At 40.5% G+C, this 15,859-nt stretch overlaps 1 pseudogene; it reads left to right on the forward strand.

Moving 5' to 3' along the window:
• Positions 1–6,690: 6,690 nt before the first annotated feature.
• Positions 6,691–15,859, forward strand: part of LOC127420514 (myosin heavy chain, fast skeletal muscle-like) — a 75,036-nt pseudogene continuing 65,867 nt past the window's right edge.

Consider the following 15,859-nt stretch of genomic DNA (forward strand, 5'->3'; position numbering starts at 1 on the left):
CGGTCGAGTTGGGTTTAATCGTCTTGCTTCTTTAAGGAACTTTATGATTAAATCATGCTTGCCTATAGAGGTGCCGGCTTCATGTATGTGATATGCAGAAATAGTTGCCACATACACTGAGTGTTGACGGAGTCCTGCGTTTAATTGCTCTTGAAGAAATGTGAGAATTTCATGTATGGGGCAGTTTACTGGGTCTTTGCCATGTGAAAGACACCAATCAGTGAACACATTCCGTTTTAGCGCATACAGGCGTCTCGTGGACGGCGCTCTGGCCTGTAAAATGGTGTTCATGACTGAATGTGTCAGTTCTGGCATGTTTAGCTCTCTCAGTTCAGGGGCCACACATGCAGGTTCCACAGCTGGGACTGGGGATGCCAGATTGTGCCTTGCACCTGAGAGAGGAGATCCCACTTCAGCGGTATTTCCCATGGCGTGCTGTACAGCATCTCTATCATTTCGGGAAACAATAGCTGGGTGGGCCATTTCGGCGCAACCAATAGAATCGTTTCCTTGTCCTCTCCGACTTTGCATATGACAGAGTGAATCAGGCATACCAGGGGAAAAACATATTTGCATTTCGCCAGCCATTTGTGTGCCAGTGTGTCCACTTCCAGTGGGGCTTGTGACTTTGAGTACCAGAGGGGACAGTGGGTATTCCCCACTTAGGCAAATAGATCAATTTCTGTTTTGCAGAATATTTCCCAAATCCGCAATACAGTTTGAGGATGAAGTCTCCATTCGCCCGATATCACCCCTTAGTGTGACAGTAGGTCCATGCCGTAATTCAGGCAGCCTGGGACATATGTCGCTCTCAGGGAGATGAGATGATGCTCGCTCCATAGGAGGAGGCGACGCGTCAGTTTCAACAGTGGCGGTGAATGAATTCCACCTTGGCGGTTTATATATGCCACAACTGTCATGTTGTCTGAGCAAACCAGGACATGACAGTTCACTGGAGTTCTAAGGATAGAAATACAGCAGATAGCTCTAGGTGGTTGATGTGCCATGGTTTCTTCGCCCCTGTCCAGGTGCCAAAAGTCGGGCATCCATCACACACCGCCCCCCCCCCAGCCTGTGTTGGAAGCATCCGTATTCACCGCTTTCCACTTGACAACTTGCCCCAGCATGACACCTCACTGGTAAAATGCAGGAGCTCTCCATGGTGCTAAAGCAGGTATACAGCGGCGGGATATAGTGATGTGCATGCCCCCTTGGTGCCAAGCATGTTGTGGCACACGGCGCTTCAGCCAACACTGAAGAGGTCTCATGTGTAAGAGACCTAATGGAATGACGGCAGATGCCGCCGCCATAAATCCTAATGCTTTCTGAAACAGCTTCAGTGGAAGTGTTCTCCCCAGTTTGAACTGAGACAGACATTGTATAATGGCCTGAATGCGCTCGCTCACTCCGTGAGCACGCCTGCTCGTGGAGTCGAGGCGGACTCCCAAAAAGGTGATTTGTTGGCTGGGGGAGAGCGTGCTTTTCGCCCAGATCACATTAAGGCCTAAGCTGATTAGATGCTGAAGCAGTAAGTCTCTGTGCTGGCATAACAGAGCATCTGATTGCACCAGAAACAGCCAATCATCGAGGTAGTTCAGATGCCCATGCCGCTCAGTCTCAGAGGGGCAAGAACCACATCAATGCACTTTGTGCGAGGAGCCAGAGACAGTCCAAAGGGCAGGACTTTGAATTAATACTCTGTTCCCTCAAACGCGAATCTCAAAAACATCCTGTGATGTCGTACAATTTGGATATGAAAGTGCACATCCTTCAGATCTATCGACGCAAACCAATTGTGCGGGCATAAATGCGAAAAGATGAGTTTCTGAGTAATCATTTTGAATGGGCGCTTTGTGAGTGCGTGATTTAAATGTCTCAGATCCAGGATTGGCCGAAGCCCGCTGTCTTTCTTTGGGACAAGAAAATAACGGCTGTAAAACCCTTTTTGAGCTTGATAATTTGGCACAATCTCTATCGCGCTTTTCAAGAGGAGATCGTTTATTTCGGCTCATATCACTGGCATGTCTTCGGACGAAACCGTGGAAGAAAGAACGGCGTTGAAACGGGGTGGTCGGCATGCAAATTGGGTCGTATAACCGTGTTCAATCATTTTTTGCACCCATTCTGAAATACCTGTTAGGGCTCGCCACGCGTCCGCATCACAGGACAGAGGGCAATTTAGTTTGTTTACCGTATGATACACTATGTGGCCACTATTTGGGGGCAGTGGTGGCTCAGCAGTTAAGGCTCTGGGTTACTGATCAGAAGGTCAGAGGTTCAAGCCCCAGCACTGCCAAGATACCACTGTTGGGCCCTTGAGCAAGGCCCTTGACCCTATCTGCTCCAGGGGTGCTGTATCATGGCTGACCCAGCACTCTGACCCCAGCTTGGCTGGGATATGTGAAAAAAAATATTTTCAATGTATATGTGCAAATGTATAATGTGTGATAAATAAAATTATAATTATAAAAGTTTGTGGACACCATATGTGCTTGATGAACCTTCAGTTTCAAAACCATAGGCATCAATTTCCCCCTTTGGTGCAATAACAACTTCCACTCTTCTGGGAAGGCTTTCCACTATACTGTATGTAGTGACATGACTGCAGGGATTTGCTCCCGTTCAGACACAAGTGCATCACTGTGGTCCGGCACTGATGTTGGGCGATGGGGCCTGGCTTTCAGTTGGCATTCCAATTCACCCCAAAGGTGTTCAGTGGGGTTCAGGTCTGGGCTTTGTGCAGGCCAGTCAATTTCTTCCACATTAGACACAGTAAAACATTTCTTTATGGAGTTTGCTTTGTGCACAGGGGCATTTTCATGCTGGAATAGAAAAGGGCTCTCCCCAAACTGTTGCCATAAAGTTGGAAGCACCGAATACCCTAGAATGCCATTGTTTGAAGTAGAATTATGATTTATCTTCACTGGTATTAACGGAGTAACCAAACTCTTTAATTAGAAGGGGTTGTCCACATATTTTTGGCCATGTAGTGTATAATACGTCGCTCACTATAGGGAAGCAGTTGCGCATAATGTGTGTGCTTTGAAGAGGAAAAGGGCTCTTTATTGAGAATGTGTGAGCATCTCATGCATTTGCAATGAATGCTGTATTCTTTTTTGCACTTATTGCATTTTTTATTGCATTTATTTGAGTGCAAGACACAGAAACAACATTTTGAACAATATTGGGAAAGGAATATTTTTGTTCACGACAAACAGTATTGGGGAGATGGGGATGAGTGTTTTGTGTCTCCAATCAAGCATTTTTTGGAGCAGACCCGGAAGGAACCACGGGCTCTGCTTTCTGCTTCAAAGGGTTGTGCCCGTCAGGAGCACTTTTGCTGCGCGTGCTGATATGCAGGTGCCATTGAGGCAGCAGGTATGGGGCTTTTAGTCGGGCACTGTCTCGAAACAGAGCGAGGGCACACCAGCTGTGATGTACTCCGTTTGGGCATAAAGTGTCTCATAGCCTGTGACTGCTGCTGAGTCGTGATGTAATGCTCAGCAAACTTATTCACAGAGCTGCCAAAGAGGCCGGTTGGATGCACTGGAGCATCCAACAGAGTGTCTTTTTCTTTATCACTCATTTCTGTGAGGATCAGCCATATATGTTGATCCAGAACTGCCAGGTTGCCCATGGACTTGCCGATGGTCTGCGCAGTGACTTTCGTGGCATGCAGCACTAAGTCTGTAGTGGTGCAGTGCTCTTTGAATGTCTCTGGATCGAAGCCGTGCTCGTCCATTTGCTTGAGGAGCTTGGCTTGAAATACCTGGAGCACCGCCATTGTGTGGAGTGCTGATCCAGCTTGTCCTGCCGCGGAGTAAGCTTTTCCCGCTAGTGCGAACGTTTGTCGACACGGTTTGGAAGGATGTATGGGGCGTGATTTCTATGGCCTGTTACTCTCTGGGCAGAGGTGTAACACTACTGCCAGACTGAACTGGTGTAACTGAGTCAGGTTTGTAGGCCTCCTTGCTGGCACATTCTTTTTCAGTTCTGCTGACAAATTTTCTATCAGACTGAGGTCAGGGCTTTGTGATCCACTACCTTTGTTGTCCTTAAGCAATTTTGTCACAACTTTGGAGGTATGCTTGGGGTCATTGTCCATTTAGAAGTCTCATTTGTGACCAAGCTTTAACTTCCTGGCTGATGTCTTGAGATGTTGCTTCAATATATCCACAATTTTCTTTCCTCACGATGCCATCTATTTTGTGAAGTGCACCAGTCCCTCCTGCAGTAAAGCACCCCCACAACATGATGCTGCCACCCCCATGCTTCACGGCTGGGATGGTGTTCTTCATCTTGCAAGCCTCACCCTTTGTCCTCCAAACATAACAATGGTCATTATTGCCAAACAGTTCAATTTTTTTTTTCATCAGACCAGAGGACGTTTCTCCAAAAAGTACGATTTTTGTCCCTATGTGCACTTGCAAACTGTAGTCTGGCTTTTTTATGGTGGTTTTGGAGCAGTGGCTTCTTCCCTGCTGAGCAGCCTTTCAGGTTATGTCGATATAGGACTCGTTTTACTGTGAATATAGATACTTGTCGACCTGTTTCCTCCAGCATCTTTACAAGGTCCTTTGCTGTTGTTCTGGGATTGATTTGCACTTTTTGCACCAAACTATGTTCATCTCTAGGAGACAGAATGCGTCTCCTTCCTGAGTGGTATGATGGCTGCCCATCATACGGTGGTCCCATGGTGTTTATACTTGCGAACTATTGTTTGTATAGATGAACGTGGCACCTTCAGGCATTTGGAAATTACTCCCAAGGATGAACCAGACTTGTGGAGGTGCACGGTTTTGTTTCTGTGGTCTTGGCTGGTTTCTTATGATTTTCCCATGATTTCAAGCAAAGAGGCACAAAGAAGTTACACTCCTCCTCTTTTCGAGAAATGCCATGGGATTTTTAATGACCACAGGGTGTCAGGACCTCGATTTAATGTCTCATGCGAAAGACGATGCTTGTACGCTGTGAACAAATAACCTTTTTGGCACCACTTATGGCAGGACCAACTTTTCACCTTGCTCTAGTACAGTGTTTCCCAACCTTTTTTCTGCCATGGCACACTTTTTATGACTAATAAATTCTATGGCACACCACTATCCCACATAGGCTAACTATCGTCAATATTTTTCCTTTTCAAGAACTTCTGTCTTTCTGTCCGTCTTAGCATGTTTACTTGTAATGTTTGAATTCGACTATGCAAAAAACAAAAAACAAGTCACATAGGTAGGCTACGCTGTGTGAGGTCACAGGTGGCAAGAGCGCTAAATGGGTAATGAAAAAACAACAAATTTGCTTTTCTAATTTGTAGATTTGTTCTTGCAATGCCACAACAAATTACAGGGATGCAAACTCATGAGGGGTGAAAAAGGTAAGACAATCACTGGTCCACGAACATTTTTTCTGGGGATATTTTTTTAAAGAATAAGCTGAAAGCACCAATTCAAGCTATTTTAGTGATTCAAGTTTACAGTTGTGCAGAATTAGCTGCAAAATAAAGAGTATTTTGGTGAGGCTTGCTTCTGTTTCACAAATTTGTTCAGTTTTATTAACTGATTAGTTCAGTGACCCCTTTTGGAAATGTCACTAGGTGGCGACAAATGAGCGTCTTATGTGCTATGAGTGAGTCAGTGAATCATTTTGAGTCGTTCATGACCGAAATCTACCAAGAGACTTTATAGTGTTTAAGCATTAAAAGATCAAAGCAGATCTATAGTCTTCCTTCAGTCTGAGCATTATATTTCTTCCAAAAAGACAACAATAATAGTCTAATAATTGTGAGTTTCAATAACGTCCTTACCTTCTCCTTTATTAAAACTTGCATTGCTACAAATCTACTGACTTCAGTATAAGAATTATAAACACAAAGCAGATCTACGGTATCATTTTCCTACAGTAGCCTATTTAAACAGCTGAGCATGGCTTTTATCAGAAGAGAACACAATAATAGACAAATAATAATAATTTTGAGTTTCAATAATGTTCTATCATCATTGTAAAGCGTATTTCACAGTCGAGGTGTCAACGCTTCGTTCAACGCCAGCATCAAGTGCCGTATTGCCCTCCACATGACAAGAGTTGCAGAAAGCGATCCTGTTTAGTTTGTAATGAAGCAGTATCAATTAAAAAAATGCTCTGTGTTTACAAAATTCATCATGTGGGTAATCATGGATGTTTAACTGTTTTATTTAGCAGGAAATTTCATCTGGTCTCAAAAAGAGGGAAGGTAGGTGGGAAATGTAATGACTGTTGGATTAGTTGGTGTATTGACATCTGTGTGTCTGTTTATGTATCTTATTCAATGTCAAGTGAGTCTTTGTTTTTTATACCTTGGTTAAGATTTTGTGTTGTTTGCTCAGGAAATGTTGTCACACACATGGGAAAATATAACTACATTGTGCTTTGTAGATCATTTTATACTGTTGGGGGGGCATTAGATATAGTAGAGAGATAGAACATCTTGATGTCAGAGTTTATCAGACATTTATCATTGCTATCAGACTTGTGAAACAGAATTTAATTTTTGTTATTTTAGTATATTATTTTAGCTGAAATTAAATTGTAGGTACAACATTGCAAATAACTTTGTTAAAAGTGTGCTTGGTGTAATGGTGTAATGTTGCATTTTTTAGGTTATTATTTAAACACAATACAATTTCCGTTTACGTTTTCCAGTAAGCCGCCACCATGAGTACGGATGCGGAGATGGCCATTTATGGCAAGGCTGCCATGTAGATACGTAAGCCTGAGAAGGAGAGAACTGAGGCTCAGAGCAAGCCCTTTGATGCTAAGACTGCCTGCTATGTGGTTGATCCCAAAGAGTTGTATGTCAAAGGAACAATCAAGAGCAAAGATGGTGGTAAAGTGACTGTTATTGTGCTTGACACTAAGGAGGTGAATTTAACTTATTGTATGTAAACAAATTGCTCAATACATTGCTCATTGCAATTGTTCCCTGGTAAATCTAATATATGCTGGATGACATTTATAGGAGAGAGTTGCTAAGGAGGATGATGTCCATCCAATGAATCCTCCCAATTATGACAAGATTGGACATGGCCATGATGACCCATCTCAATGACCCCTCAAAGAGCGTTATGCAGCATGGATGATCTACGTAAGTTAAAAAGCAAAAAAAAAATAAAAAAAATGTCAAGTTCATTTTGACTGTGGTGCTGTAATCTGACCACTTCTCTGCTCATTTCAGACCTACTCTGGACTGTTCTGCGCTACTGTGAACCCCTACAAGTTGCTCCCAGTGTATGATGCAGAAGTGGTGTCTGCCTGCAGAGGCAAAAAGTGTATGGAAGCCCCACCCCACATCTTCTCTGTCTCTGACAATGCCTATCAGTTCATGCATACTGGTAAGATCTTAATTTTAACAAATGATTTTGATTTGTAGAATTCTGGATTTTAGTTTTTATAAAACAATTATTAAAAATGATTATCTCTGATTTACAGACAGAGAGAACCAGTCTGTCCTGATTACTTATGTATCCACTGTTATGGGATGTAAATAACAGTTATATTTTCTTCTCATGGAAATAGCACATGTCTGATCATCTTCTGTCTTATCTCTCATAAACCAGTGGAGAATCTGGCGCTGGAAAGACTGTGAACACCAAACGTGTCATCCAGTACTTTGCCACAGTTGCAGTGGCGGGTGGTGACAAGAAGAAAGAGCAAGTTCCCGGCAAAATGCAGGTATAAAACTATGTTCATATCTATGTATGTAAAAAATATTAAATAATTATGAAGAATTGCAGTTGTCTTACAACCCCTGGCAAAAATTATGGAATCACCAGACTTAAAGGATGTTCACCCAGCTTTTTTACAAATCACAGATTTGACACAAAACAATTTTTGTTTAATAGCTGAACATTCTTGCTTTGTGAAACATCCCTCAAACAAATTAAATTACTTTATTTTAATTAATGGCATATTTTTTTCCAGGTAATGTAGAGGAAAAAATTATGGAATCACTCAGTGTAGAGGAAAAAAAATATGGAATCATCATCATAAAAAAAGAAAAAAAAATCACAATTAGTGCTTTGTTGCTCCTCATCTGGCTTTTATGACGGCCTGAATTCTTTGAGGCATGGACTTCACTAATGAAAAACAATATTCTCCATCAAATTGGTTCCAACTTTCTCGAATAGCGGTTGACAGATCAGCTTTGCAGGATGGAGCCTTGTCATGGACCAGTTTTTTCAATTTCCACCATTAATTTTCAATCAGATTGAGATCCGGATTGTTTGCTGGCCATGTCACTGAGTTGATATGTCTTTCCTGAAGAAAAGCTTTAACACTCTTTGCTCTGTGGCAAGATGCATTATCATCCTGAAAATGACTTCACCATCACTAAACCTATTTTCTATTGATGGATTGAGAAAAGTGTCCAAAATGTCAATGTACACCTGTGCATTGATTGTTGAGGTAATGATTGCCATATCCCCTGGTCCTTTACCTGACATGCAACCCCATATCATAAATGACTGTGGAAATTTGATTGTTTTCTTCAGGCAGTCATCTTTATATGTTTCATTAGAACAGCACCAGACAAAAGTTCCAGCATCATCGCCTTGGCCAATGCAGATTTGTGATTCATCACTGAATATCACTTTCATCCAATCATTCACACTTCATGATTGCTTCTCTTTAGTCCACTGTTGCCTTGTTTTCTTCTGTTTAGGTGTTAGTTCTGGTTTTCGTTTGGCTTTTCTATATGTAAATCCCATTACATTCAGCAGATTTCTTACAGTTCTGTCACAAATATTGACTCCTGTTTCCGCCCATTTGTTTTTCATTTGTTTTGTGCATTTTCTGTTTTTAAGGCAAATTATCCTGACACTTTGACGTCTTCCTTGGTCTACCCGTATGTTTTCCTGTTATAACATTCCCGTTTTGTTTATACTTGCACCAAATTTTAGACACAGCTGACTGGGAACAACCAACTTCTTTTGCTACACTCTGTGTTGGATTTCCTTCTTGAAGGAGTTTTAAAATCCTTTCCATTGTTTCAGTTGACAACTCTCTTGTTGGGGTCATGTTTCCTTTCAATTAGCCAAGTCCAACAGCTTGTTAAGGTCTGTAAGTAATCTCTTTTAACTGCAGACTACTTTACATTTTTAGACTTGTGCCAGTATTTGTTTTAGAAATGCAAATTACAAAGTGATTCCATAATTCTTTCCTCAACATTAAGTGATTCCATAACTTTTTTCTCTACTTGATCTGGAAAAAAAAAAAAATGCCATTAATTAAAATAATGTAATTTAATTTGTTTGAGGGATGTTTCACAAAGCCAGAATGTTCAGCTATTAAACAAAAATTGTTTTGTGTCATATCTGTGATTTGTTTATTTGCTACAAAGTAAAAAACTGTGTGAACATCCTCTAAGTGTGATGATTCCATAATTTTTGCCAGGGGTTGTACATAATATATTACTATTATATTGAACATTGCCAGCTGAATTAGTAAAAAACCTGCACCTTTTTCTAAATATTTGTAAATATACCCTTTGTAAAAAAAGAAAAATAACAACATTTTAAGACATGAAGCATACAATACATTAAAACACTTCACACAATACAGGGATCTCTTGAAGACCAGGGGCCTCGTATAAAACTCTGCTTAGATTTCTTCCTAAAAGTGTGCATAAGCAAAAAATTCCGATTTATAAAACCATACGTACGCCAGAACCTGCTCATCGTTCCCTTAATAAATTCCGGCTAGCAGAAGATTGTGCGTACATGCACTTGATTCATTTTCCACCCCGTCTCCTCCCCAAAATAACCATATATGGAGTGTACAACGCCTGTTTTTACTATGTATATCCTCATCTGCATACAATTACCATATGCGTTTCACCATCCAGACACGTGATTACTGCATTTAACGGTACAAGGAGAAACTGTATTATAAGAGATAAGACTGTATATGTCACATGTGCCCAAAGGTTAGATGCTGCACTATGAAGAAACATTATTTATTAAGATATTAACTTGAATATCCCTTGGCAAAATGTTTTTATCTTTGCTGACATAAATCTAATCTAAGTAATTTTGCTTCCCAGAAAACCTTTTTAAATCATTTTAAGGGTGTTTTTGATTGATATTGATATTTAGTACTGGAAACAAAACGAAAATTATTCAGATTCTTTGTGCAGCATTGTCTGATATCATCTGGTGTTTTATATTCAAAATACAGCCGAATGGCAAATGTACTTTTCATAATGTTTTTATTTTACTAGATGGGGGTTTCATTGTGATAAGGGTCAGGATGAAGTGGAGCAGGCAGCACATTTGATGCGCATTTTATGTGCATTGCTGTACCTGTTTGCAGCTGTACAATACTGTTTCTGATGAGACATGTCTCTTCAATGGTCTGATCGACTACTGAATGTGGCCAGCAGTGTTTATAGCTACTGTCCGTTTTACTGTGCCATTGAACGTCAGTCAGAGTCAAGTGCACATCGCATTACAGATAAAATTTATTCAAATGCTGTACTTATCTCAGTACATGATTGTAATAGAACAGAAAATATCTCAAACTAAGACATCTTTGCTGTCATTTTTAGTTACTGTATGTTCCTTCTCTATGTTGACACAGGAAAGTTCTCCAAACGCAGCGCATCCCAAACCAATATTTCCCTTTTACAGCTTATATTTGAATGCCAATTAGTTACATAAAAATAATATAGCCTACTATTGGCTTGATAACGATTACTTCTGTTTCAAGTGCTTAACTACATACTTTTTTATTCTAAATGTGAATTAAATGAAAATCAGATTTTATAATCAGTCTGTTCAGTTCATTAATTGTCCAGCTGGAGTCGCCAATTCACACACACCAGTAAAAGAGTGCGTACGCACAGTCAAGAGTGCCAGGACTGTGCGCACATATTTATGGTAAGTTTATTTTTTATAAATCTCGATATACATATCGGCAACGTTTATACATCAGTCCCCAGATCATTGCCGCCAACCGTCTGCTTGAGGCTTATGGTAATGCCAAGACTGTGAGAAATGACAACTCTTCTCGTTTTGTAAATTCACCAGTTTAATTTATACAGAGCACTTGGTCAGTTGTGCTGGATTTGTCTATTGCACAGTAACAACAATGTTATTTTGTTTTAAACAGGGTAAATTCATCAGAATTCACTTAGGCACAACTGGAAAACTGGCAAGTGCTGATACTGAGACATGTAGGTGGACATGCTTTTAATTCACCAATCGGCATATATTTCTTTGTCTATCAATCTTCAGAACATGACTTTATTACATTCTCTCAACAGATCTGCTGGAGAAGTCTAGAGTGACATTCCAGCTTCCAGATGAGAGAGGCTACCACATCTACCAGATGATGACCAACCATAAGCCTGAGCTGATTGGTAGGCAGACACATTTCATTCAAAACTGTTTGTTTTTTTAATAGAAATAATATTGTTAAATACTTTGTCATAAATGCTCTGCGTATTTTACAGAAATGACACTCGTTACCACCAACCCCTATGAATTACCCATGTGCAGTCAGGGTCAGATCACAGTGGCAAGCATTGATGATAAAGAGGAGCTGGTTGCAACTTATTTGAGTCATTGCTAATACGATTATTGACATACAGTATTCCATGTAAATATGGCAGATCTAAGTGCTTTTTTATTATTTATTTTTTTTAGACCACTATTGACATTGTGGGCTTTACTACTGAGGAGAAGATGGGCATCTAGAAGTTCACTGGAGCTGTGCTGCATCATAGGAACATGAAGTTCAAGCAGAAGCAGCGTGAGGAGCAGGCTGAGCCTGATGGCAATGAGGGTGAGAATAAATTGTTTTAATTTGTAATCCCATTTAAGAATGCTTTGTTTGAGAGATCCCTTTCTATTTGCAAAAAGGAAAGAGTATTTCCTATAATGTTCAGAGCAATAAATGGGATGACTTTTTACATTTTGAACCAAAAATTGCAGAGGCTGACAAAGTCACCTACCTCCTGGGCTTAAACTCTGCTGATATGCTGAAGGTTTTGTGCTATCCCAGAGTGAAAGTCGGAAATGAGTATGTGACCAAAGGTCAAACCGTGCAACAGGTATGTAGTAACATACATTATATTCAGCTACGAATGTGTTAGACCTAAAAATTATGAGTGAATCTGACTATTACTGCAAAAGCAGAAGGATGTTGGAATAAAATAACAGAGTATTATATCAACAGGTGTACAACTCTGTTAGTGATTTAGCCAGATCTATCTATGAGAGGATGTTCTTGTGGATGGTCGTTCGTATCAATCAGATGTTGGACACAAAGCAGGCCAGACAGTACTACATTGGTGTGCTGGATATTGCTGGCTTTGAGATCTTTGATGTAAGAATTATTCTTTTATACAATTTTAATGAAAGTTGACTCAAATTCAGTGTTCAGTAAATGTTTCTCTCTCTCTCTCTCTCTCTCTCTCTCTCTCTCTCTCTCTCTCCAGTATAACAGCATGGAGCAGCTGTGCATCAACTTCACAAATGAGAAACTGCAACAGTTCTTCAACCACCACATGTCACTGGCTGGTTGGACAAGAACAAGGATCCATTGAACGAGTCTGCTTTGCAGCTGTACCAGAAATCTTCTGTCAATCTTCTGGCTGCTCTCTACCCACCTGTTGTTTAGGGTAAGTGTGTATGTATTACAAGTGATTATTTAAAATACAGAATGATTGAATTAGCTCATTTGAATTGGCAAATTGGCTTATAATTTTAATGTTTGTAAAGTCACTACCAAGAAGGGAGGCAAGAAGAAGGGTGGCTCCATGAAGACGGTGTCCTCCCAGTTCAGGGTTTGTATAGAGGATGTTGAAGTTGATATAACAGCAATATTGCTGTATTTGAAAAAAGTTAGAACTCCTTTTTATCCTCCACAGGAGAACCTGGGCAAGCTTATGACCAACTTGAGGAGCACTCATCCTCACTTTGTGCGTTGTCTAATTCCCAATGAGTCCAAGACTCCAGGTAAAGTAATGAAGGACTTTCAGATTATTTCATGTGAACTCTTTATATACAAAGCTCTTGATTTAAACTGTTTTTTATAGGTCTCATGGAGAACTTCCTGGTTATTCACCAGCTGAGATGTAACAGTGTACTGGAGGGTATCAGAATCTGCAGAAAAGGCATCACCAGCAGAATCCTCTATGGTGACTTCAAACAGAGGTAAATAGGACTGCATGAAAATACTACTTCCTGTTGGAGGGTTATCTCAATATTAAGATATAAAGCATTTAAAAAATCTTTCACAGATACAAGGTGCTGAATGCTGGTGTAATCCCTGAGGGACAGTTTATGGACAACAAGAAGGCCTCTGAGAAACTCCTGGGATCCATCGATGTTAATCATGATGAGAATAGGTTTGGGCATATTCTGCATTAAAACAATTCAAAGATTCAATAACCATGCTGTATGTTTCAGCTATAATTTAAACAAACTCTGCATTGTTGTGCATGAATTCAGTTGTTCTTCAAAGCTGGTCTTCTGGGTGATGCCTGATGAGAAACTGGCTGCTCTGGTCACAGTGACTCAGGCTCTCTGCCGTGGTTACCTAATGAGGAGGGAGTTTGTGAAGATGATGGAGAGGAGGTGAGTATTATAAGGGATAATTTATGGTCAGCCGGTCATTATAACAAAATAAACCCAGACAGGGGAATCAGGACCTTAGTGCAAAGCAGAGTGGTCTTGTTTCAACCCGTAGGGGTTAATTTTGCGATAATCATCGATTCACTGTACATAATCCCACTTATTACACATCTACTAACAACCAAATAAATAAATAAATGGACATAAAATATAGATTTGCATTGGAATTATGCTATTATTTGAGAAGAATTAAATTGCTAAACAACCTCCGGTTTTAAGTTCTGTTGGTGTTTATTTTGCAAACATAACTGACTGCTCATTATACAGCTAATTACAACACTTATTACAAAATAAATAAATATATAAATGTACATTAAACATTGATTTAAGTTTAAATTATTTATAAGCTTACATGTAGAGATCGCAGGGTGATACGAGAAGTAGCCAATAACGTTAGAGTGACAGCAGTAGAAATGTACAGCAAGGCTTGTCAACTGGCAGCCCGCGGGCCAAATCCAGTTGACCAATCATCTTTGTCTAGCCCTAAAACTGATTTTTTAATCAAACTGTTTCACCATCTGAAATACCAGAGCACTCAAATCTTAGCGTTTATAGGCGCGAGCCTTAGCAATCAGCGGTGAGTTTAAAAATGCTCGTAGACCTTATTCACGCTAGCGTCGTCTTTGAGGGATAGACTTAGGCTTTGTTCACACTGCAGAAAAAAATCAGATTTTTTGGACGCTGTCAGATCCGTTTGGGATTTACCAGCCTCATCCAAACCACATTTGTAGGTGGTTTGGAATCCAACTAAAATGTGTTTTTTCTTAATGCGTCTCAGTCTGAATGGTCATGTGGGTTTTTCATCGTTTGCTATGCGCGATGGTTGTTATATGTCAGGTTTTTCGACAAGAAAACATACTGCGCGCCGAACGGCATAATTAATGCCTTCACAAGGGTACTTCAAATTTAATACAATAATGATGGCCACGCAGTAGGATTGTTACAAACAGAATTTTCTATCAAAATAACTTCAAAAGTGAGTTCAGCCTGTTTTATAACACATTTCAGCCCTACAAAATTCTCACAGTGGAAGGTGAACAGGGCATTTCTGAATGAAACCCATATGTCATTTGTAAGTTACAGTGCATGCAAAGCATTGCAAACCTCTTATAATAATACAGACATTGGCTTAACTTAACCAAAGACATGCGCTAAGGTGCAGTAACCCATACTGGTTGCGAGAAACCACAACGCGATAAAGTATTGAATGTAACGCGAAAACGGGTCGATTTCGCATTTTGAGCTATCATCACAGGACACGGGTCCTCGTCTCACCGTCCGACCTTTTTATGATATAATACGGAACACAAAGCCATCAATACGGGATGTTTCACTCTCTGCTAAAATACAGGACCCCAAGATAAAAGGCATCTCGTATGAGACGTCGTAATTTCAGCCAAAATAGAGGACGTCCCCTGTAAAACGGGCAGAAACAACACTAGCAGCAACAAACATTGCATTTGCCACCCCATTTTTAAGCCCTTGTCTGTGAACAATGTTCATATTTGGATACTGCCCTCATGAAAAGCATCATCAGTGGTAAAACATCTATCGCTAAAATCTCATGCATGGTGAATATCCGCAAGTTCCCTTACGACTCAGTACACTTGACATTGCATAGTTACGCATATGGGGAGTGCCTTCATACACGACCTAGTTGAAACCTCTCTACAATAACGCCAATATTCTAATATTGACTATGGTGTTTGAGCCCCGCCTGTTTTGGCGCAAAACTGTCCGCTATAAAAACAGGTGCACAGACACCATTTCTTCAGAATTTCTTCCTTCAAGACAGTGATCATCTCTTGTCTAGAAGCCCTCTACCTTCGCCGTCGATATACACAAGTCAGCAGGCGGAATCTTTGCGGGAAAACTTTCCGCTCCCCTGCAGTGTTCCGGCGAACATCACACCGCCTCGCCGACTGACGCTTCGCTGGTGAACGGGCCTCAGCATCCTGATTCCACACAGCGCTTCAGAAGAGTTTGTGTATCCTTACAAAGCAATTGTATATTGTGTATTGTATACCGTGTGATATAAATATAAATATATATTAATTCACTTACGTGTTCGCGTCTTTTAAAGATTTCGTTCCATAAGTGTTCCTTGTGCGAGAGGCACATCCCGCCGTCAGATCAGCACGAGAGCTGTGTTTACTGTCTGGGCCGCACCCACGCAGAGTCAGCTCTCA

Source organism: Myxocyprinus asiaticus, chromosome 3 (genome assembly GCF_019703515.2).
Source record: "Myxocyprinus asiaticus isolate MX2 ecotype Aquarium Trade chromosome 3, UBuf_Myxa_2, whole genome shotgun sequence".
NCBI classification, from domain to species: domain Eukaryota; kingdom Metazoa; phylum Chordata; class Actinopteri; order Cypriniformes; family Catostomidae; genus Myxocyprinus; species Myxocyprinus asiaticus.